This window comes from Ovis canadensis, chromosome 10, assembly GCF_042477335.2.
Source record: "Ovis canadensis isolate MfBH-ARS-UI-01 breed Bighorn chromosome 10, ARS-UI_OviCan_v2, whole genome shotgun sequence".
NCBI classification, from domain to species: domain Eukaryota; kingdom Metazoa; phylum Chordata; class Mammalia; order Artiodactyla; family Bovidae; genus Ovis; species Ovis canadensis.
This window is the reverse complement of record NC_091254.1, coordinates 45209900-45234341: the sequence shown is the minus strand read 5'-3', so window position 1 is coordinate 45234341 and position 24442 is coordinate 45209900. Positions and strand designations below refer to the sequence as shown.

Sequence of the window (24442 nt, the reverse complement as noted above, 5' to 3'; positions counted from 1 at the left end):
GTCACAGCCCTGTCTGCCGACTCCGCAACACCAGACGCCCACCTTACTCTCGAAAATGCCCACAGGGGCTCATGATTCCTTACAACAACACAGTGCAGGATGAAGATGTCTAAGAGATCTTCGATTGAATTTAATAAAACCTGAGCAGCTGGTATGTCACGGACACGGCCCAGTTACATGACGTGAATTAGGCTGACACAAAGAAGAGGTGGGGATGGGGCGGGGGTTAGAGGCAGGGGCAGAAGGTTCCCCGAGGCGACACAGCAGCCTCCCCCCGCCAGCCGCCACAGCCTCACTCACACGCCGCACTGCCTGGACAGGCCCACAGGGTGCACAGCCCCCTGGCGGCTCCAGCCTGCGTGTGAACCCCTGGGCAGGTGTGGTCGCCACGTCTTCACCACACGGGAGACACTGTGAGCTCAGACAAGCACCAGTCCCCCGTTCCCCAAGGGAAAGACTCTTCTGTGTTGGTTTCACCCCCTGAAAACTGGGTAGAGTGTCTTCAGTTCAGTCGCTCAGTCGCATCTGACTCTGCGACCCCATGGACTGCAGCACGCCAGGCCTCCCTGTCCATCACCGACACCCGGAGCTCACTCAGACTCATGTCCGTCGAGTCGGTGATGCCAACCAGCCATCTCATCCTCTGTCGTCCCCTTCTCCTCCTGCCTTCAAGTCTTCCAGTCTCACCCCTCTGATATAGCCCCCTGCCCACCCGCCCGCCCATCCGCCCTGCCTTGCTCCCCGCTGTGAAGCCCAGAGACCAGAGGTGAGAGAGGTTAAAGTCTCGGACAAAACTGGGTTCAGAACACGGTGGGCGAGTGACTTGGTCTCTGTGGGCTCCCTTTTTCCCCACTGCAGGCTGAGGCCAGTCCTGGTCCTGGTCACCTCCCAGCCGGGGCAGGGTGGGGAGGAAGGGGTTAACACCACGGTGCCCAGAGCACAGCTGGCAAACCAGTGCCATCATGAGCACCTTCTTCATCCGTGTGGGATCTCACCAGCAGCCCCCGTGCAAGGTGCACCGGAGGGTAAGCAGGTCCTCCAAATGATACCTGTTCTAGTCTCTGACGGGGTTCCGTAACTGACTAAGCGCTGTGCAAACACGCGGTTTAAAAAACAAAATTAACCTTATTGTTTGACGTGTTTCCCTCTGTACCTGTTTAGATAGTTGCAGGTTTAAGGGCTACTGCCTCAAAATAGGTAAACTGACTTAAAACTATTAAGAATATATATACAACGACATGAACTGTGTGAAGAAATGGATATACACAGTATAATCAGTATTTAGTTTAGAACCACTGACTTTTATTTCTGGATCTGTAAACATCTCGGGTTCCGCAGGGCTGACGGCAGCAGGGTCTGCGGCGCACGGGTCCGGGGCTGGCCGTGGCAGTGGTCCTCCTGGTCCCCGCTGTCCTTTAGGGGCCGGGACCCGCTCGGGCGCCCCCTTCACAGGTGATGGGTCAGATGGCTCACCTGTGAAGGGGGCTGTGGGGCTGAGACCACTCCACCCAGGGGCCTCTTCGCCTATCTGGCCCTTGGGCCCAATCTGGCCGTTTTAGGAAACAAGATGCTCTGTTTCACCTGCTCTCGGCCACATCCACCGTGAACCCCAGCGGAAAGCGATGCCCCAGTCATGAGGCCGCTTTCCTCCTGCCAGGAGGTCTGGACGCTCACAAAGCCCTGTGGTTTGTTTTGCCAAACTGCACATACATTGAATGGAAATGTTTGTTTTCTGTGTCCCGCTTTACGTCTCTGCAGACAAGTGATTAAAGAGTAATTTCAAGGGCATTTTTTCCGCTCATCCCCTCTAACCTGGTGACGTCAGGCTGCTCCACTTCCTGCCTTTTAACTTATGTTTCTGTCGGCGTATCATCCACTCTTCTTTGTTGACCTTTCCATGCACAGCATTGCTTCAAAACCCTTCTTCAAAGGAGAAGTCAGCGTGAAATGTCACCAGGAAGAGTGCCAGGTGGCCAGTGGCCAGGGGCACCAGCTCCAGAGCTGAGCCGACCTGTGACTCGGGCACCAAAGGCAGGAGGCTGGACCCCTGGACCTACCGCCACACCCACCCCCAGAGAAGCCCGGTCCACCAGCCCAGACCCCCCGGGACCCTCCCTCCAAGAGCTGCTCACAGAGCATCCACTGCACGCACGCACGCACGCACGCCCTGTTAGGAAATGCAGGCGACAGAGAAAGCTCTGGGCTCCCTGTTCTGGAGGTTCGTTTCACAGAGAGAAAGGATGTGTTTAAAAAAATGTACAGAGGGAACACACGGGAGGATTTCCAAAAGGTGGAGGCGGGGGCGGAGGCTGGAAGAAACCTGTAAGGTTACTGCACAGAAGAAAAGACGGCTGAGGCAGGGCAGTGGGGGAGGAAGGACACAGAGGATGCGCTAAACCACTGATACTGGAGGCAAGAAACGGAAATGCGGCCAAGGCAACTGACGTCTCAAGCCCGGGAGACCGAGGACTACAAAAAGGCAACGTCGGGAGTACATTTCAGGTGCAAAAACCTGAGTTCCTGCATTCCAGGCGAGGGTGAGACCCACACAGGATGCTGTGACCTGCCGTTCTGGCTCCCCAGTCCCCTCCGCTCTGGTTTGTAAAATACAAGTGATCGGAGGCACGTGATAACCACGTGGTCGCCACATGGGGGCCCTGAGCAGCCCGACTCCCCTGACGTGGAGAAAGGGGTGTGACTCCGTGTGCCCCCTGGGGCCCCGCCCTCCCCCCTCCAAACAAGGCCGGGCCACAGGCGGGATGCCACTCACACCAGCCTGTCTCGTGAGCAAGGACGAGTAATGGCTCCGTGTAGGTGTGCCCCAAGTGTATCATGACTTGGTTCTACATACCACCCGTAAATTCTTTTTCAGTATTAAAAAAGTGAATACTAAAATGCATCCATTGATTGTCTACAACTCAAGTTTCTCTGCATGTCCAAATTTAACTGAGCATCTGACCAGTCTTCTTATTTGCTCAGCCTGGTGACCCCCAGCCTGGTGTCCATGGCCCAGGCCTGAGCACCTCACTCCCACCCCAGACTCTCCTTGCCCCTGACCCTCAGCTCTGACCCACAGACGGCCTCTCTGCAAAGGCCTTGCCCCACCCCCAAACATACTGTGTGTGGAGGACGCCCCCATCACAGACCCAGAAAAGGACAGAATCTGCAAGAAAAGGGAAAACCGCCAAGTATATGAATACATCGGGGAAACGGGTGGGGGCTCCTGACAGCACACGAGTGGGTCTAATTAGGAAAGACTGGCTAAAAGCGGGCAGTTTCAGGAGGGACGAAGATATCTGCTAAGAGCCCGCCATCCTCTCTAGTCGGCTTAATCACAGAAACAGGCCCTCGGCCAGCAGCCTGCATCTCCGCAGCATCCGCAGGGGACCAACCCCCCGGAACGTGGCCCACGGGGGTCAGCACTTGGGTGACTCGGCCAAGAGCCCGTGGCAGCCGACCAACATCTGCTGAGTGAGCGAATGAGGGAGGGAAGGAGCAAATCTGGACTTCTCGAAGAACTTGTTCAATGAAATTTGAAATCTCATTTAATCATCGAAAAATCCAAGTCTAGGGTAAATCCTCCACTCCCTGGCACACCTCACCAGGGCAGCTGATATTCTTTGCTCTTTAACCAGTTTGTCAGCTGAGAATTATTTGTACTACAAGTTACAAGTGTCTGTGCTGGGTCTAAACCAAACAAACGAAGTTGAAACACCTGGTCGCCCACCCGACGGAGCACCTGTTAGGATTCACACGCAGAGCCGAGGAGCAAGGCCACTCCCTCCCGGACAAGAGAGAACCTTGGTCCCAAAACGTTTTTTTTCCTACGGTCCTTTGTGTGACCATTGTAGCTGGTCTTTAGTTACGGGAGCGCTTAATCAAACAAACATCTGAGAACACCACAATTTTCTTATTTATACATAAAAGTATTATTCAACCCTGTTCCGATTTCCCTTGCTCTGGCTTGGAAAGTGTCCCAAGGACGCCCTAGCCAAACAAGAAACTTCAAAAAAAAAAGAGGACGACATATATTTTTAAAAGAGAGTACTGCACACTGTTTCCCAGATAAATCCCTGGTGTATTTTGAGTATTTTATAAAGAAACTTTGGCTCTGCAACTATGAACTTCCCATTCTGCTAACAGACTTAGGGTTTACAGACACATTCGAACCTGGACAGTGGACGCTGGGTGGAGCCCTGGGATACGATTCACCCGGTGTCCGGCAAAACTGCTCTTGCTTCTGCTGCTAAATGTTCAAGTATTTCATGATGAGGTTTGAAAAAAAAAAAAAAGGCTAAAAACGAGTTTAATGTACAAATCGAGCCAAAGGTTTTTCATACCAATGTCTGAAGAGTTAAAATTCAAAGGGGGTCTATGCTGTTAGTATAGTAACATTGTCTTTTTAGACTCAGCCCAAAAGAACCAATCTCTGTCCTCACGTGGGGGACTCAGGTGCCAGCTCCGACCATCCCCCTGCTGCCCTGCAACCTCCATTCTGAGCTGGAGATCCACGTTTATCATTAATTTTCAGCAGACCTCATCAAGGCTCTGTGCTGCCTAGAGTTGCCGTGAATAAGAGCAAACATTTGCGGGAAGGGCCGAGGCAAGGAAGACAAGGCTCTCTTCGACCGCGGCAAAGGCCCACACGACCATCTCAGTCCATCTCAGGGGTTGGTCATGCACCATGTCCCTGCTTCCTGGGGCCCCAGGCCCCGCTTAAGGCTAACAACACCGATCTCAGATCAGACCTACGGGACCTCCCGGGGCTGCAGGGTGCAGGCTTGGAAGCCATCTGGTGGGGGTCACCAGCTCCCCCATGCCTCCAGGCACCCGTCAGATGCAGGCACATGGTCTACCCAGATGACAAACATGCCGGGTCTGTGACATCAGGGAGTGAACGGAGGAAGGAAGAGTGCAGCCAATGGGAACCGGCGCACACTGACCGGGAGCTGAGAGTGCAGCCCCCGGCTGACACCTCCAGTCGGCCGCTCCCCCCACCCAGGCCCCAGACAGTCGGACGGGCAATGTCCATCTGAAGGACGAAGGTGCTGGGCTGGAACCCTTCCGGGAACACAATTCCCGCTCCTCCCGCCTCCACCCCGGCGGCTCTGGTGGGAGCCGCCCTCGCCCCGGCTGGTCACTTCCACTGCTGAATCTCTTTATCGATCGTGTACGTGCATGGGAGTCGCTCAGTCCTGTCCGACTCTGTGACCCCATGGACTGTAGCCTGTCAGGCTCCTCTGTCCAAGGGAGTCTCCAGGCAAGAACATTGGAGTGGGCTGCCATTCTTCTGGACCTAGGGGTCGAACCCAGGTCTCCTGCATGACAGTCAGATTCCTTACCCTCTGAGCCACCAGGGAAGCCCAATTTAAATGCCAATATGAACCTTCACGAATTATCAACAGAGCCACACAAGGTCAACTCCAGAATTCAACTGCAATTCCATACCTAACACGGTCTGCTCTCCCGAGGCCTGATGCGGCTAAGGTGCAGGGACTCTGACAGTCAGACGGGGCCCCGCGCCTCTCCTCTGGGCCGCCCCCTCTGCGGCTGACTCTGCTCTTGTGGTGACCTGGCGACGGTCCAGCCCGTCTGGGTCAGCTCAGAGAAGTGAGGACGGGGCACTGACTGTAGAGGAGTGGCCGGGGGTGGAGGACGCCCTGGAGAGAGCCAAGGAAGCTTCCAGACTGTGGTTCCAAGCGGGCTCCTCATTCAGACCAGAGGGCTGTGCCCAGCTCGCCTCAGGGGGACCCCAGGGTGTGAACAAGATGACTCGGGTGGGCACCATGGACACCAAGTGTGTCCTGCTCCCCCGAAGCCCGCGCAGTCCGGACTCGGAGTTCCAAGAACAGAAAGAAGGGTATCTCAGTCACACGGGGCGGCTCTGGCCAGAGTCCTATCCCTGCGGAAGCTCACAAAGCACGCTTTGTACGGGGGCCTGTCCCATGACAGCGTTCTCAGAGATTCGCGATAACCCCGGCCCCACAGGCCAGGACAATCACATCCTTCTCACGTCCACTTTTCCTCTTCAGCCCTCGCTCCTTCTGGGCCTGTGGGTGACCAGCCGCGGAAAGCACTGTGCTTTCTTCCTTTACGCTGAGACCCCTGCAAGTCCTGACGAGGGCCCAGCCCACCGCCGGGGCGGGCCGGGAACCCAGGGCTCGCCTTGCCCACCGGGTCACCTCACTCTCTGCTGGCACTGCCAGACGGGGCACTCCCAAATCATCCCCTCCCAGCCCTCTAACATGCTCTCCTCCGCCCCAGACAGAAGCCGAGCCTTCTTAGCAGTTTGCAGACCAGCAGTTTCTCCTCTCCTGTAACACAACCCTTGTCAGATTCTGCCCAGAGAGCAGACATTCGAGACACCTGAACCACGGCTGCACAATCGAAGCCTTTTTGCAGATCTGACCGTCTGCCATCCTCTGTCTTCTGCTCACGCTGACGCCACCTTGACCCCACAGCTGAGTGTGCACGGCCTGATGCAAGGGCGTGTTATTTTCACATGCACACATCTGCATGCCTAAACAGGAGCACTCGGCCATCTCCCATCCTGTCCACCAAGGCAAAAACTAAAGGACCTTGGGCAGAAAGCCTGCCCTTCAAGGGGCTCCTGGGTGTTGAGACCCAGGAAAGGCAGCCGGGCGTCCTGAGGTCTGTCTCCAGGCTGGTCCGCCCCAGAGGCAGCAAAGACTGAGGAGCAGGGGTGGACAGAAGGCAGCCTGGAGGCAGAGAGAAACCCATGTGTGGGACATGCCTCTCGCCTGCTCCTACTTCCTGTGGCACCGTGAGGGCCCACCCATGCTAGGAAAGCCGTGATGCTTCTGTATCCAAGCCTGGCGGTTCACGTGGATGCCGGTCACCAGGTGGGGGGGTTTTTGTTGTTGTTTTTAAATAACAGCCACTCTGCTCCTTCTAGTCGTACAAATCACCCCACTCCATGTTTCTGGGCTCACACAGGCCAAGAGGCACTTCTCAATCCACACCTTCGCCAGCGTCCTAACTCGAGAGCTTCTGTTTTCTGCTGCATCGGATTTTTGCTGTGCCTGCTTTTACACCGTGGACACTACACTGCTGCACGCAGCTCTTTAGTCTTTACATCACAGAGCGTCACCCATTTCCTGCTGAGGGCTGGAACCCCCAAGGTTGAGTATCCTGATCCGATCTCTTTCAAACCCAGAAGCAGGGAGCGTGGCCCTGAGGTCAGGGGTCAGGAGTCAGGGTCAGGACTTGCTCAGGGTCACTCCCTCTGTGGCCTGGCCAGCGGCAAGGAGGTCTCTGCACTTGCAGGCCCCTCTAACTGCTGGGGAGGCCTTCCCCGGGGCATTTGGAGAGAAGAGTGTGGTGAGTCCCCAGGCGGGACCCCAGGGCCAGGCAGCAGGGTCAGAGGGTTCCAGCCCCAGCCCCTGCGGCCCTCATGACGCCACATCCGAACCCCAAGACATCCACGACACTCCTCTTCCTGCCACAAGTCAGCCCTCAGCCCCTGGAGACGACCCGCGAGTGGGTAGGGGGTGGTCCGTCCTCCTCCAAAGGCAGTCTTCACACCTTAACACGTCTTAACCTCCTTGCTGGCTGCTTTCCTGAGCTGTCGAGACCAGGCCCCCTCAGCAGACAGACGTCCCCTCTGCCAAGGTAATGAGTGCCAAAAAGCAGAGGGATTATTCAGGGCCCAGCCAGAGGTCTCACCCATGTGACACACTGCTCATCCTAACACCTGGTGAGACACATTAATAATGCCCGTGTCTCCAGAGGCAGAAGGCTGTTTTTAAGACACGTTGCATGAGGTGCCAGGAATGAAATCTGATTTTGCCCGAGAAACAACACCGTGGTGGGACGGTATAAAAGAAGCCACTAATGGCCATGGAATCAAGCGCAGCGGTCAGTCCCCCACCTCGACCCCCGCCAGACCCTGCCACGGACACGGCAGTCCACAGCCCTCCAAGAACATCCGGTCCTGGCTCATGGTTTTTTATAGACGTGATCACAAGTTCCAAATTTTAAAGAAAAAACATCAGTGATGTTTCTATGTAGGATTTAGCCTTCCAATAAACACATGGATTAATGAGCCAGATAATAAAGCAAAAATAAAACCCGACTACAACTGAATGTAACAATACTCCACTTCCACCGATGTGCCCCTTGCTATCTCCCCGGGAGGTGGGGGGAACATTTAGACTGAAGAATTCCAGTGGGGCATCTCCACGGCACCTGCAGTGAGGAAACAGGCCACCTTCAAAGCTTGCTGAGAAAAAGTTGATCTGCTTGGTGGCCAAGCTTGCCTTCCATCCCCCAACACAAATCCATGCACCCGGCAAGATGCTCCCACCTGGACGGCTGTCGAAGACAGCCAAGCTGCCCCTAACCATTCAAAGGCCAGTGGCCAAGGCCACACACCCCTGGGGCCTCAGGGCTGCCGGGGGAGGATGGACCCACACCTGAGCACCTGTCCGTTCCAGAAACTTCCTCTGAGGCCGACGGAAGGGAACTGCAGGGGCTTAGCACCTGCACACCCACCCAGGCCCACGCCCCACCTCACCAGGTGGCGTCCTGGGCTGAGGTCTCAGGAGCAGGGGGCCCTGACACCGTGCCTCCTGGCCCGCCCCAGCTCCAGCAACACCGGACCCGTAACAAAAGGTCCTGACACCCCCCTTCCATTAAGAACCTCCCGACTAGGAGAGAACAAGGGGCAGCCTCTCCTTAGCCCCACCGCTGCCTCCAGGGATACCCTATGTACCAGTCCATGCCTCCTCCATCACCTCCTCCATCGCCACCCCTGGGATGGGCTCTTCTCTGGACAGAAACCTCCAGAGCCTGAAGACTAACCCTCTGCACACCAACCTGACCTAGAGCTCACAGGCATGTGTTCTAAACTCATTTTACCTTCTGAATCCTCAGCACAGCCTGCAACGTGGGGGCTATTACTGTCCCCACTCTCCACATGGAGAAACTGAGGCAAGGAGCTGCCGGTGGGCCCGCACGTGGAGTTCTTGCGGCTCTTTCTAGGCCGTCCCGTCCCCTCCCAGGGCCTCTCCTTGGCTGGAGCTCCACCCCTGCAGCCTGACTCACCACTTCCTCTCTGCTGTTGGCGGCAAACAGATAACCAGGCCGGTCAGAGATGAATGGGCCCTGGCCCCTCCCATCACAAGGGTGCCCAAATAAATGGTCCAGGAACAGCAAGTGCTTGGGTTCCTGAAAGGACATCTTTTGAGTGTCTGCTCCACACCACGCTCCACTCCGGGTGCCAAGCCTGGCCTCAGGGCACTGTGGTCCAAGCACCGCTGAGGTCTCCTTGACAAGGTCCAGATGCCGGGAGTTTGACAGAGGCCGGTGACCCGAGAGGACGGAGAGCTGCTAGGAACTCTGTCCCTGGCCTTCAGACGCAGACCTGCGGCCCTGGGAGATCCCCAGGTCTGTGTGCAGGCATCTGAGACACTGGAGGGCTGACTTCAGGATGCGAAAGGCCCTGGCATCTCATGCAAACTTACACACTTAATGCACCTGTATTCCTTTTCTCCATCCTGACGTCACCCCTGCGGCCACATCTGCCCAGTCTGTACCAACACGTGTTTCAGTTACGGGTGGAAGGAGAACTGTAGCAAAGAAGAGGCCACGTGGCACAAGGCAACGTGGGTCTCCTGTTCTGTGCACCACCTGCTCAGGCATGGTGAGGCCTGCCCCCTCGGTTTAAATTTCTATTATTACTCTGCAGGTCCAGGCACTAAGAGAGTCTGCATGGAGCGGGATGAAGCCCACGGGCCACATGCATGTTAAAGCGAGCCGTGGAGCCCTGCTGGCTGGAGGCAGTCTCGGGGGGAGGGCAGTTCTAGGAGAAGTCCCTGCACTATCACTTGCTGGAACTGGGGACGGTGCTGCTTCCTCCTGCAGAGCCTCAGAGCTCTCCCTCCGTCCCGGGTGCCAGCGCCTCGCCTGGGCAAGACAGTGTTTCTGGCCTGTGCACAGCCACACATCTTGCTGGAAAGGGAGGCCCTGCCAGGGGGCGAGGGCACTGAGCCAGCAGCCCCCAGGAGGCTCCAAAATCTCCCGCCACCCAGAGGCTCTCCAGGCAATTCTGGGAGCTGTAGGCAGGTTCATGGTGGCTGAGCTCTCACCAGAACTCATCAGACCACAGACCCAACAGTCTTTCAGGGATGAGGACTGAATCCTAGCGCAAATTGGATCCGATAATTTTCCAAAATTCTGAGTGCATCAAACTCTGACACTCACGAGACGCTCTTCCCGGTTCAATACAGATTACTCAAAGAATTGGGGAATGTTCTTGCCTAAAATCTCCTAAGACTGCCCTCGAGGGAGAAAGAAATGTCTTCCAACAAAAGTTTTTTCTACAAAGACCAAACTTGATGCTAAAAATTTGAAGTGATAGATTTATGGGGGACACATTGTATGCACGCTTGCTAAGTTGCTTCCGTCATGTCTGACAACCAAATGGACTGTAGCCCACCAGGCCCCTCTGTCCATGGAATTCTCCAGGCATGAACACTGGAGTGGGTTGCCGTTTCCTCCTCCAGGGGATCTTCCCTACCCAGGGATCGAACCTGCATCTCTTACCTCACCTACATTGGCAGGCAGGTTCTTTACCACTAGCGACACCTGGGAAGCCGCTGGGAGATATGTTATGCGATTACAATTACAGATTATCTCCTATTTCACATAATATTAACATACATAACAACATAAAATCAAGTTCCTGAGGATTCTTCTCACACAGTAACAACAGTGGTGATGATATTTGTAACGTATAAATGATAAGACTGTAAATTAAGCACTCTCAATTCTTAAATTTAGTGAGAAGCAAAAGAAGTAAAGTAAGTTACAAGAAACAAGAACAGATATTTGTACAGTGTTTCAATAAACTAGGTAATTTATCCTGTTCCAGTTCTCTTGTTACTGTGCTTTTGTTCCATACAATCAATTCCCTTGATTTATAGTTGTTTGAAGAACTTTAACAATAAATTATATATACAGATTTTTAAATTACAGAATACTAATTTTTTAGCAAAAAAATTCAAACACTTCTTAAACAAGAGAGCAAAATCCATTCCACCTTTTCAAGAAGAACAATTTAATGGTATGATTGCTATTGCTAATATTATTTTCAACGCCCTGCTCAATTCTAACCCTTCAAACCTCAGAGTCCGAAACTTAACGCCTCCAAGAACAGTGTCTTTTCTTACTCTTCTCCCCACAAACCCTCAACTCCGAAAGAGAAGGCTCACCTTTCAGATGGGCTCTTCCTCAAATCACACTGAATAAAAGTCAAAGTTCTGAAATTCACAAATGTTTGGGCCATCCCTGGAAAAAAAAAAATCACACAGCCCAGCCAGGCCACCTTCAAAACGCCAGCGTGTGGGGTCAGCTTAGGACAGAGCAACCCAGGTCTGCATCAGCAGCAAACCACCCCGGGAATGCACACAGATCCTGCCTTGTGCCCCTGTCTGCTTTCTGGGGAGTCATCACACAGAATAATGTCCACTTCAGTCAGAAAACCTCAGTCACCACAAAAAGAAACCTTTTTTCCCTCCACTGTCTTTGTCCAAACCAGTGTGGACAGAGAATTCCTCCCAGGCCACAGTCCAGACCCTGTAAACCTCCCAACACCAAGGAGGAGAGGAAGGTGGGCAGGCCAGGTGGCACTCCCAGGCCCGGCTCTCTCTGCAAACTTCGAGTCTCCCCCAGGGCTGTCTGTAAGGCCACAGAGAAGAGTAAGAATTCTCAGATCACACGCAGGTCCAAGAACACGTGCTGTGCCGGGGAAGGTTCATTTTCATCTCCATATAAACATGCGTGTCCCCGGGTGCGCACCTGAGCCGTGCCAGCTTATCTCCTCTTAGAGACTGACGCCAAAGGACAGACAGCCGCCACCCTCAGAAGCACCTGGCTGCGGGCCCCAGCAGCCCTTCCCCAGCCCAAAGGATGCCTTCCCCAAGGGGCCTCCAGAGCCCTGTGTGGACCAGGCTCTGAAACCCAAGTGCTGGCATCCTTTTGAAGGAGGAATGAAACGCCCTCACCGGGGCAGGCACCAGCGGCTGTCACACGCAGTCCCTGAGATCAGGGTCGTTCCTCCAAGCCGACCTCTGGAATGAGACGCTGTGTTAATACAGGACTTCCTAAGTCAGAAACACGGCGGCCGACAGCCTACTAGTGTAGCTTGGTAGCACTGATGCTCGAAGATGAGACGCTTCTGGCAAGTCAAGCAAAGTTCCCAACAACAGGACAGGTCAGGCCGGTGCAAAGAGCCTCAGACACAGAGCACGTGAGAGGCTGTCATCTTGCCCCATCTGTGAAGAAGCCTAGTGGCCAGGAAAACCCGTTCTTGCAACAAGACCTAATTATTCCCAAAACAGAAACGTCACAGGACGGTTTGCACCAAAGCACAAAAGGTGGTACGTGTCTGTACCAAAAAAAAGCCCCAAATAAACCCCAAATCAAGATGCCGGGGCAGAGTTAATTAAAAATAAGTTAAAATTACATTTAGAATAATTTCTTGTTCTTTCCACTCGCCAAAGTGTTACTACATAGCTCAAAGGCACCCCTCCTTTTTTTCTATCTTAGCATAGTTTATTTTTTAACTTTTTATTTTATATTGGGGTATAGCTGATTAACAATGCTGTGATAGCTCCAGGTCGACAGCCATACTCATACACGTACTCATCCTTTCCGAAATTCTGCTCCCATCCAGGCTGCCAGATAACACTGACCAGAGTTTCCTGTGCTGTACACTACTAGGTCCTTGTTGGTTATCCATTTAAAGACATCCCCCTCCCCCGCCTTCGCCCTGCTTTAAACTATATTGCTGTTTCACTAATTATAAAAATAATTCTTTCAACAAACATTTGCTAAGCACTCGTTCAGGGGCTACATGCCCAGCAGTGAACAAAACAAAGCCTGATTTTAAGTGTTTTCTTTCTGTACAAATACAGGCATCTCATTGAGATAACACTGAATATGAAAAACTGAATCCAAGTTTTTCACTTTTAACAGTAAAGTTTTTCCCATAAGATCAGATGTTCCCTGAAAACACCACTTTTATTGACTACATAATATTCCATGTGGACAGTGTCATAATTTACCCAAAGATATATTCAAACGCTCACTGACCTCACAATAAAAACACAAACAAGAGACGCAGCTAAACACAGATTTAGGACCTTAATGAGGGAAAAGGAGGATATATAACCTTACCAATCACAGACAGAGGGCAAGCACACGGTCACGGCTTCCCCGTGGGCCACGTTAAGGCCTAACTCGTGAATCTCCCTTTTTTATAAGCCCTACTCCCTCTTTGATCCAAGAGAACATTGTCTACACAGAACAATACGTTTTCATTTCAATTTCCCTTCTTTTCAGGAAAGGAAATGTTTGCACTTCAAAGGGTTCCTTTGAAGAGCAGCCTCCGGCCCTGGCCCGTCCAGGTTAGGAGTTCCGCGGCCCCAGCGGGGCGTGCAGAGTCTGGGCGGCTGCCCACCGCAGCCCCTCTCCAGGCCAGCTCCTTCAAGGAGAGGGTCTGGTGCGGAGGAAGAAAAAACAAACATTGGAAAAATACTCAAGGCTTTTGATCGTGGCCTTCAGAGGCCCTTTCTCACACAGTGTGGATTTCACAGCCCGGGGAAACTGAGGCACAAACCCCGGGGAGCCAGGTCCTATGAAACCAGCCCCACCCCGTGAGGAGGTCTTCTACGCCGGCAAAGAGTGGAGCCCTGGGGGCGTTGCTGGTGATGATCAAGGGGACATCTGCCATAACTGAAACGCACGGGCGAGATCCACGCCTCATCCAGCACTTTGGAATCTTCCCCGGGAACCTCAGCAAAGACTAGAGTGCACAATTTAGCGTGTTCCCTTTTCTCTCTCCCCTAGCCTCTCCTGCAGGCCCATGCCCCTACCCCCTGCTGAGTCTGGGGAGCCAGGGCTGCAGAGCAGACAAGAGAGGGCCTGCAACATTTCTTTTCAAGTCGTGAACAAGTTCTGGGTATTTAATAATGATCTCCACCCTTCCCCACCCCGAGGGGGTTAACTGCCTGTTCAGGTGCGTAACCGGCCAGGGGGTGGGCAGAGGCATGAAAGCTTCAGCTCCAGACAGGGCGCCCACTACCCTGGGGTCCCAGGTCTCTGCTCGGGGCTTCCACCCTGCGTGTTCGGGGTGCAGGTCTGAGGGATCAGGTCACCCTGAGCTGAAGACTCCCGACCATCCACCTTCCCACGAGCCCACTAACCTGCCAGGTTCTCGGCCTCTGTGCTGGAACCACAGTGGTGTTCATCTCCTCCTTCTTTTACTTTTCTGTAGCTTCCTAATTCTTCACAATAATGCATTCTAACTTTTAGAAACATTTTTTCCTTCAAGAGGCTTATAAGAGAAAATTAGACCACAGTTCCATTGAAAGAGCCTCTCCTGAAAAAGGGAAGAGAAAGAAACAAACTACCTATGCGCACACGTAAAGGAAATTATGTGAACAGCGGAAAGTTGACTGTGGACTGGATGACAGTGTTGTAACGTTAAATGTCCTGGTTTTGATGTCATACTGTGCTCACGTAAGAGAACGAGAATAACCTTATTAGGAAACACATCTAAGCTTGCAGGGGGGTAAATCAAATGACATGTCGTCTTCGACTTATTCTCAGAGGGTTCAGGAAAAAATACGTGTGTGTGTGTGTGTGTGTGTGTGTGTGTAGATTAACCGACCGACAGACAGACAGAAAAAAGGAACAAAATATAAGCAACGGGTGATTTGAAAAAACTGAGGAGCTCCTGGAACTCCTGCAACCTTTTTCTTTAAGTCACAAGTATTATTCATGAAAAGTTGAAAAGTAAAGTAAGAGAGAGAGGCAGGCAGGGGTGGGGAAGAGCCTCCCCACCCCACCTGGCAGCACCCCAGGCCTCACAGCAAGGCCAAGGCCCCGGCCACTGGGGCCCAGTCTCTCCAGGAAAGACGCGCCCTGCTGCTACCCTGGCTCAGACAGCCCCCGTCCCCAGCGTTCTGAGGGTGTCAAAGAAGCATCTCGCAAGGAAGAAGACCCCGCCCCACCCCCCACACTACAGAAGTAAAGATCTGGGCCCAAGGACCACTGCCACCGGCCTTGAGAAGGGCAGGGACGCAGAGAACCGGGAGGGAAACCACGCTTCCCTGCAAATCAGAGCCCCTGCAGAGGGCCCCGCGCCCCAGCAGAGCTGGAGGGGGAGCAGAGAGGACTGATGCAGACCCAAGAAGCAGGGCTCCCCAGGGCCTGGCTGGAAGCCCCACGTCCAGCCAGCTCTAGTGATGCCAACGCCGGACTGCTGCTGACCTAGAAAGAATGCGGCCCAGCCTGTGTCACACACGCGCCAGCGCCAGGTCTGACCACTGGCCAGCACAGCTGTCCCAGGACTCCAGAGCTCCAGCTGTGCCAGGAGCCCCAGCTCAGAGAAAAAAAGGCTGCACTCCCAAGACGCGCAGGCAGATAGAGAAATAACGCGGGCCACCGTGCAGCAGTGGGACAGCCGGCTCCCACACCTCTAGGACTTACTCGGAACCCAGAGAGCCCAGGGGCCTCACATCTCCAGGTCTGTGTGCTTATCTTAGGGCCCAGCTCGGCCGGCACACACATGAGCGCCAGACCACAGTCCCCAGACATGGGGTGACGCCCACGGCCCTGGGCACATTCAGTGTCAGGACCCCGGGGGCCAAGTCCCAGGGGCAAACCACCCCTGTGCCTGTTGATAATTTGCATCCCTTCTCCGGGCCCCGTCCGCATCAGCTAAACAGCAGGACCGGGCAGCTGTGAGGATTAAATAAAAAAAACACAGAAAGCGCGGAGCCAATGGTGAGTGCTCACAAGGGCTTGTAGTCTGAGTCTTACCCAGACCAAGGGCCTCTCCCTTCCTTCCTACTTGGTCTAAGAGACTTTGGTTAATGGTACTCGGTGGGCAGATAAAAAGATTCAGAGAAAGAGAGGGTTTCCAAGCCAACCTGAAAAGGTCAGCACAAGCATCTTCACGGGTGGGAAGAAGATGGTGACAACCGTGTGATGAAACACCAGTCAGACCGCGGTCCCTCCTTTCCCCTCGCCAGCATCCCCAGTGATGGCCCGCCACCTCACCCCACCTTACCCCACCTCACTCCTCTCAAGGATACACATCACCCCTCCAGGAAGGAGGAAGAATGGTGGGAAACAGACGTGGCCCAAGTTTTTAAGCCCAAAGCCCTCAGGGTAACTGGGACAAAATGTCTGGGATGGATGAAGGTGAACACCTTCCCAACAGACACACACGCACACCCTTTCTCACTCACACACACATATAGGCACAGGCACACAGACACACGCAGGCAAACAGTGAGAACGGGGCCGGGAGTTCTGCCTCCCAGAGGCGTGGAAAAAAAGTGGAAGTGTTAGTCAGTTGTGTCTGACTCTTTGTGACCCCATGGACCGTAGCCCGCCAGTCTCCTCTGTCCAGGGGGTTCTCCAGTCAAGAATACTGGCGTGGGTTGCCATTTTCTTCTCCAGAGGATCTTCCCCACCCAGGGGTTGAACCCGCGTCTCCTGCGTTGCAGGCAGATTCTTTACCACCTGAACCACCAGGGAAGCCACCTCGAGGCATGAGGAGGGTTCAAACCCAAGGTTGTGGATCTGAGATACGCAGAACTGGCCTCCCTGACACCAGGCCCTACACCACCCCCTGCAGTGTGGACACAGCCCCAAGGAGAAGGGACTACACATTAACATCCCGGGAAAGTGGGGGAGCAAAACAAAGCTGTTGCGGTTTTCTTCCATGCTGAAATCAAAGAACTGTGCTTTCTCTCCAATATAATAGCGAATATTTACATGAAGCACTTGGTGGGTGTCAGAGTTATATGAGGTGCATAACCTGGATTATGGCCTCATTTAAATCCCCTCAACCCTACACAGTGGGTACTAGAAGTCAATTACTCTGCAGGCAATACAGAAAAGAATTTAAATGTGGCTCTGAGAAACATCTTAGAAAAAGGCATTTTAGAGATAAGTGGAGCCCACTCTGGGGAGGGGGGCCGTGAGGAGAGTGGGGGTAGGGGGCTGCCCGGGGTTGGCACCGTGAGTGGGTCTTGAGGCAGAGCCCATTGTGTGCCCAGCATGTGCATAGCAGCCTCTACTCCTAGGTAAGTAGGAAAGCACTTGGTTCTACACAACAATCTTATCTGCATAGATATTTGGAAGAAAGCTCTAGGGCAGGAAGACAGACTGTTAAGGACACAACTGCATCCAGAGGGGAAAGGTGATTCTGGGGAAAGGGAGACAGCGGGGAAATCCACACTGTCCTGCTTGACGCAGGACCTTGTTTCTCCCGCCTCTGTTTAAACCCACCTCTTGGGAGCCCGTGAAGCCTTTCTGGAGCTTGACTTCTGGTTGCGCTTATCAGAAGAGGAGGCTGGCAGAGGAAAGAACTTATTTCATGAAAGACACTAAATGTGTTGACTTAGTACCTTTATTGGGCTTCCCTCATGGCTCAGATGGTAAAGAATCTGCCTGTCAATGAAAGAGATACGAGTTCAATCCCTGGGTCGGGAAGATCGCCTGGAGGAGGGAATGGTAACCCACTCCAATATTCTTGCCTGGAGAATCCCAAGGACAGAGGAGCCTGGAGGGCTATAGTTCATGGGGTCAACCCCAGTCCACAGGGTCACAAACAGTTGGACACAACTGAGCAACTGACACTATAGTACCTTCATGCTTTCACAGAACACTATCACTTCTGTTTATTCACTGTATCATTACAAGGCTGAGAGGGAGGCTTCACACGTTTGCAGGGGCAGGACCGTCCACAGGACCTTCCAGAGGCTGCACACAGAGGCAACGGAGCTGGCTGCAGCTCCAACGGGGTCCCCATTCTTGGCAACGGACCACCAGCCGCAGCTCCAGGAAGCAGCATCCTCGCTCCAGGGCAGTGATCTGAGGCTGCACTGAAGCTGTAAAGCCTCCGAACTCCACACTGACGTGGCCTCTTCCCCGAATCTACCACTGGGTGGTGCCCCCTCCTCCCCTGCTAGCGATAACAACCAGAGGAAAAGCCAAGTGACAGACCTGTGTGTGGCGTGATGGGGGACCTCAGGTCAGAATCTATTCCAACGTGTGGCCTGCGTCCCCTGGACGAGCGAATCGTGACCCCTTTGCAGGGAAATGAGAGCAGCCCACCCAGCCCTTTCACCACGTGCTGCCCGTTCCAGCAGCTTCACAGAACGCACTGAACCCCCATGGTAGGCTGTGACTCGCTCTGCACAAGTGTTGGGGTGGCTGGGGTCAAAGCTGCTTTGGAATTTGGGGGGGAATACGGGAATACGGAGAATATCACCACAGGGCTGATCACCTGCCGCCAAAGAGGCTACTCTTCTCCCACTGGAAGTGACCTAAAACCTTGGGGTGGATACAACTTCAGCCTGAAGCCCAGGACCAGCGGCCTCAAGCTTAAGAAATCCCTGGAAGGCAGGCGTCCTGAAGACCAGGAATGAAAAAGCAGGCCCACCCCATGGCTACAGTCCCGGTGCGGGGCCGACTGACTAACCACAGCCCTGAAGCCCTCTGGAGGGCGCAGGGGAGCACAAGGAGGCCGGGCACCGCAACAGGGCAGGTGGGACTCAGTCCTGCTCGCGAGCATGCAAGGGTCTGAGAAAAGCCAGCTGTGCCTTTTACAAAGCCCTTCTCAACGTGCTCTTCCCGACCTCACCAGGACAGTGGCTCCGCTCTCCTGGGACCTACCTCTCCCGCCTCACCTGGATTCCTCCTTTAAATCCACGGACAGGGCGAGGACACCAGCCTACAGATGGCACAGAGCTCAACCAGTCACGTTTCTACCAGTTCCACCCTGTCCAAGCTGCCACCATCCAGCCTGTACCGAAGTGACACACACTCACTCCTGCTTGCGCAGAAATAAGCTCAACTTGCGTTTCTTTCCCAGACCTGACTACCAGCCTCTGCGCTGGCCTCCCCGCCTCTGTGCCTGCCCCTTCCCATCTCTTCTCCACTCCGGATCTGAAGGGACCCTGCCCTCTGGGACAGCTGCCCACCACTCTCCGCCTCCCTGAGAAAAAAAGTCAAGTCCTCCCGTCCCAGGGGCCTGCCCTCAGCTAGAGCAGACAGGGGCGGGCCCGTCTACAGATGCACTCCAGGTGGAAGGATGGCCATCTCAGAAGATGCCTATGGCCCAGATAACTCCAAAGTTACTCCCTCGTTCGTGTCTGACTCTTTGCGACTCCATGGACTGTAGCCTACCCGGCCACTCTGTCCATGGTATTTCCTAGGCAAGAATCCTGGAGCGGGTTGCCATTGCCTTCTCCAGGGGATCTTCCCAACCCAGGGATCAAACCTGTGTCTCCTTATTGGCCAGCAGATTCTTTACCGTCTGAGCCACCGGGGAAGTCCAGACAACTCCAGGGTCAGAGGAAAATGTTTCTTCCCCAAACAAGGACACACTTATTCCGGCTTTAAATTCCTCCCTGGGATTAACAAACCAATACCTCCAAACACATGGTTAATAATGAAAGGGATTAATTTAATTAGACACAAGGCAGGGCCCTCCAACATAATTACATATTTTTACTGAGTAGACAAGAAACTACAGACTAGAACAGTCAGTAGACATGTGTTTAATTCCATCAAAGAATGAAAGCTTTACCAGATATAATTAACATGTGTCTTAAAAAGCAAGCTCCCCAAGGTCAGCAATCTCATGTTTCAAGCCCTGTTTTCCTTTAAAGCAAATAATTATATGCATAAGTGCATCCATGTGGCTCAATCCAGATTTAAACAACTGGGAGTACATTTCTGATCTCTATTCACTCTCGTCCTGTTCAAGTGAAAACTCCTCTGGCACGCTTTAAATTTTATCGCCAATAATTAAACATGATCTTAATATGCTAAAACCTTTCAAAACTCTTTGAATCCATTGTTTACTTTGTCCCCCTAAGTTTCTATTCTGACTGTGGGACTTAAGGCCTTTCGTTTTAATGACAGAGGGGTGTGTTCAGCGTAAAAATAATAATTTCCACTGAGATCAACTAAAAATGTCAGGGGGGATAAATGTATCATGGTTTCCTATTATCGGAACCAGACACAAGTGGCAAGAAACTGTTAAGATAAATCCCACATAAACTGCAATTCAAATTAAGCACAATGAGGAAGCTCTGCCAGAGGCCAAAACACAGTTCTCCCGGGTCACATGTTTAAGAGCTCATTTAGGGAAATATACCTGGGATGGAAATGCTGGCCCCCTCCTCTGTCCAGGAGCCTCAGGGTGGGTGCTGGGCAGTGTGGTTTTCTTCCAGAGGCACCTGCCTGGCTGTCCTAGATCACACAGGTCAAGCACCTCTCCCCTCCGGTTCTCAGAGCCACGGAAAAGGAGGAAGACGGAGCGAACAGGGCACGCGGCGGTAGCACTACTACAGCGCGCGGCTGCAGGGTACACACAAGTCTCAGGATGACCGCCGACCGCCTGGCCTGGGAAGTTTTCTACTACGTAGAAAGGAACACACCGAGAATAGGTCGTCTCGGTGAAGCCGGAACTTCCTCCCACCAGAAAAAAAAAGCCATACGGGAGCGGTGATCACCGGCTGGAGAGGCCAGTTCGGGTCACAAGGAAGCTTCCCGGTGCGGGGGTGGGGGTGGGGTGGGAACTTCCCCTAAGTAACCCACCGTGGGGGACCCGGTAAGAGGTGGAGGCAGGCCAGGGAACTTCCAGGGGTTCCAGGGAGGAATAGAGGTGGGCGCCGCGGCCAGCGCGCGGGGTGCGCAGAACCGTCACCAACCGGCCACCTGCCGCAGGACCACCCCGCGTCCCCCCCGGGGCTGGCTCCGGACGCGCGGCCGATGACACGTTGCGGACCTCGTGGCGGGGTGGGGTGCTCCGTTGTGCGCCATGTAAGGGAAGGTCTCCCGGATGCCCGCCGAGTCCTGTGCGCGTCCACCCACCCGCTCCGGCCCCGTGACCAGCGGTGCGTCCCGGCGCCCAGTGCCAGGCAGGGCACGCGTGGCACCCACCCCGAGGCGCCAGGGCGCCCACGCTTACTCACGGGGTGTTGCATCATGCACCACGCCGCGCCTTCAGGGAAGCAAAATGGACTCCGTATCTGAGACAACCGCATGGGCACCGGCCGCGCGCACAGCCCGCCCGCCTGCCAGCCCGGCTCGCGCGCCCACCGAGAATGCCAGCGACCCCCCGACCCCCGCGGACCCCGCGCTGCCCTGCCGCGGCCCCACGCAGCGCCGGGATCACTCCCCCCCACCCCACCCCACCCTACGAAGGTGACCCGGACTCGGCAGGCCGGGCACTCACCGAACTGGCAGGGCGGCAGGATGCGGGCAGGACCGTCGCTGGACAGACGCCCTAGCCAGGGCTGGACTGATGGACGCTCGGTCGGACAGAGGCGCAGCTGGACTGGACGGACTCTCGGCCGAGGATCGGCGGGACTGCCGGATGATCTGGCAGAGGCGCGGCGCGCGGGATCGGAGGCTGGGGTAACCGACAGCTGGTGGTCCAGCGCTCCGCTAGCAGTGGACCCGCCGCTCACACCTGCCCGCGCGGAGTGAATGAAGTGTGGAGCGCGGGAGGCATCCGGCGCGCGGGTTTCATCAGCCGCGCCCCGCGCCCGCCCTCCCCGGCGCCCGCCGCCCGGGCCAGCGGCCCGCGTCATCGCCGGGCACCAATGGCAGTGCCGCGCGGCCGCGGCTAGGGGGGCCGACCGCGGTGGGGGCGGTGCGCGGGGCGGGGCTCGGCTGCTTTGCGCGCGGGGCCGGCCTGGGATTCCCCCGCCGTGGGCGGCGCTTGCGGACGCGGCGGCGGACGCCCGCCCCCCCCACCCGCAGCCCCGCCCCCACCCCAGCGTGGACCAAGCTGGTGCGACACCCACCCCCGCCCGACTGTCCACCCCCGCCGCACTGTCCACCCCCGATCACAGGCACCAGCTAGCGGACAGACACCGCGCTCGCGGCCAGTTTGCCTCCTCTTAAATGAAAATACTTGGGAGACACGTGAAGGTGTTTTGGTTTTAAGTATTGTTGTAAATCTTTTCTTTGTCATCGGAATATTTATGACTATTGCCTATTTTTAATAAATAACACATCCTCGCCCCTTGTCAGGAAGGACCAGAAAGCCCGAGTCCGCCTGTGCCCCGGCGGCGGGACTAGCTCCCGCCCTTGGCAGGCATATCACCGCGGTTATTTCCGCACCTGCTGTCCCCCGGAGGGAGGTAGCAGAGACCGAATCACCCCCGCGCTCACTTCGCAGGCTTCCTCTTTACTCCAAAAACCCAAGCAAGAACCATGATCTCTAGAACTCCAGTAACCTTTGACATGAAAGAGGTAAGTAGGTCATAAATTAATCCTTCCGGCCTCCTAACTTTGTAGGAAAGAAGGAAAAACCATAGCGTGGTGTCCACGACCTTTAAATCCTTTCCACACTTCCTGCCCGCGTGCCCCCCGCCCCCAACAAATGTCCTTGGTCAGTAATGGGGGCTCATTGTCAGCAATATTGTCACAGAATGATATACACTGTTCTAGCCATTTATAAAGCATGTAACTGCAGGGTGCCAGCTTCAGAAATGTTTTCATGAATGCATAAAAATAGGTTAGTATTTGCAAGGCACTTTGAACAGGGCTGGAGAATTCCATGGACAGAGGAGCCTGGCAGGCTACAGTCCATGGGGTCGCAAAGATTGGAACAGACCTGAGGGACTAACACTTTCACTTTCCCATTTGGAACAGTGCTGGAATCATAGTGACTGACTGCATAGGCGTTGTTTTAAAACAGTACATTTCAATTGGAACTGTCTGTTGGTGACGTGATGCTCTCAAGTTTCATTAAGGAGGTCTCCTGTGCAGAGGTTCTTCCTGAATCCCACAGTCTCCTTAACGCTGACACAGCCAGACAGAAAGAAGCCTGGTGTGAGTCAAGGACCACCCACTTTGCCTTTGCCCTTGATCCGAATTTGAATCTGAATTCTTCCATTTCCCTTGTGGCTTATCTGGTAAAGAATCTGCCTGTACTGCGGGAGACCTGGGTTTGATCCCTGGGTGGGGAAGATCCCTTGGAGGAGGAAATGGCTACCCACTCCAGTATTCTGGCCTGGAGAATTCCATGGACTGTATGGTCCATGGGGTTGCGAAGAATCGGACACGACTGAGCGACTTTCACTTCTACCACTACATTCCCGTAAGGTTTTCTGCAAGCTATCTCACCTCTGTTTGGAGCTTATAAACCTGTGTTCTTGGCAGACTATCCCTTAGTGCCAGAAATATGATTGTGGGATTTTTTTTTTTTTTAAGTAAAACAGAATTTGGTGGATTGTAGAGATGCTCTGCTTGTGTGGCCCAGACATGGAACATAGAGTTAGTATTTGTAAATTCTGAGATCAAGTGTTCCAGGCCCTGGTGGATGTACGGGTCATTGTAATCCAGGAGATTGTTGGCACTGTGCCCAGTTCAGCAGTCCCACCCAGCAGGCTTCACCTTCAGAAAAGCGATAGGAGACACTCTGTGACAAGGCCCTCTAGCTAGCAGCTCCCTGGTAGGAAAGACCGAATGTGAACCAGCAGAAAACTAATTATGCTCAGAGACCACGTAGTCTCAAGACTGCAGGACCAAAGGGAGGCACACACAGCCAGGCCCTGGCGCTGACATCGCTGAACTCCTCACTGCAGAAGACTCATGCCTCTGTTGGGGTTATTTAGCAATCTGTTGCTATTTCAGTGTTTCCCCACAATTGTTCTCCTCTCTCTTGGCCCTTGTGCCCAGTGTGGAAGGTGGGAAAGCTGTCGAGGTTCTCCGAAGCCTCCTTGTCTCTTAACAGTGCAGTGTCGAAGCTGTGCTGCCAACACAAGGAGCACTGAACCTAGATGGGGACGAACACCAAGGTCCAACTGCAGAAGGCCGGTGTCCCCACTGTGAGCAGAGAGGCCAGTAGGCACAACAGCTCTCTGGCATCAGCTGGACGTGGCCGTGAGCCTGGGCTGCATCCCCTGTGAAAGGAGAGGTCAACAACTCAAGCAACCCCTGACCTCGTCTTCTTTTCCTCTGTGCTTCTACTATCCCTCCTCCGCCTTCTCATGGGAAGATATGAAATCGAAGAAAGCTTCACCAGCCCTGGAGCCAGGTTTCTGATTTTCTTCCATTTCCCCTCAACCAGGAAAGGCCCCCACCTGTGAATCCTGGGGTTCTGTGTGGCCCCCAGAGACTGCTCCCCAGACAGATCATTGTCATTTGTGAAACTGTTAGTTGTTCAGTCATGTCCGACTCTTTGCAACCCCATGGACTGTAGCCCACTAGGCTCCTCTGTCCATGGGATTTTCCTGGCAAGAATACTGGAGTCGGTAGCCATTCCCTTCTCCAAGGTGTATTCCTAACTCAGGGATCAAACCCATCATTCATGGGGCTTAGCTTATTCCTGCAAGGATTTGATTTGACAAAAACCATCCCGTTCTTTGGATTTCTA

General features: G+C 54.1%; 1 protein-coding gene across 2 annotated transcripts in view; it reads right to left on the bottom strand.

Moving 5' to 3' along the window:
- SLC7A1 (solute carrier family 7 member 1) overlaps positions 1-21658 on the bottom strand; it is a 58027-nt gene extending 36369 nt beyond the window's left edge. The window contains exon 1 of one of the 2 annotated variants that reach the window (XM_069601650.1): positions 21290-21658. The gene's annotated coding sequence lies outside the window, so the exon portion shown is untranslated. The remainder of the gene's footprint in view (positions 1-21289) is intronic. The other variant, XM_069601651.1, reaches the window with a different exon arrangement.
- Between the last annotated feature and the right edge of the window lie 2784 nt (positions 21659-24442).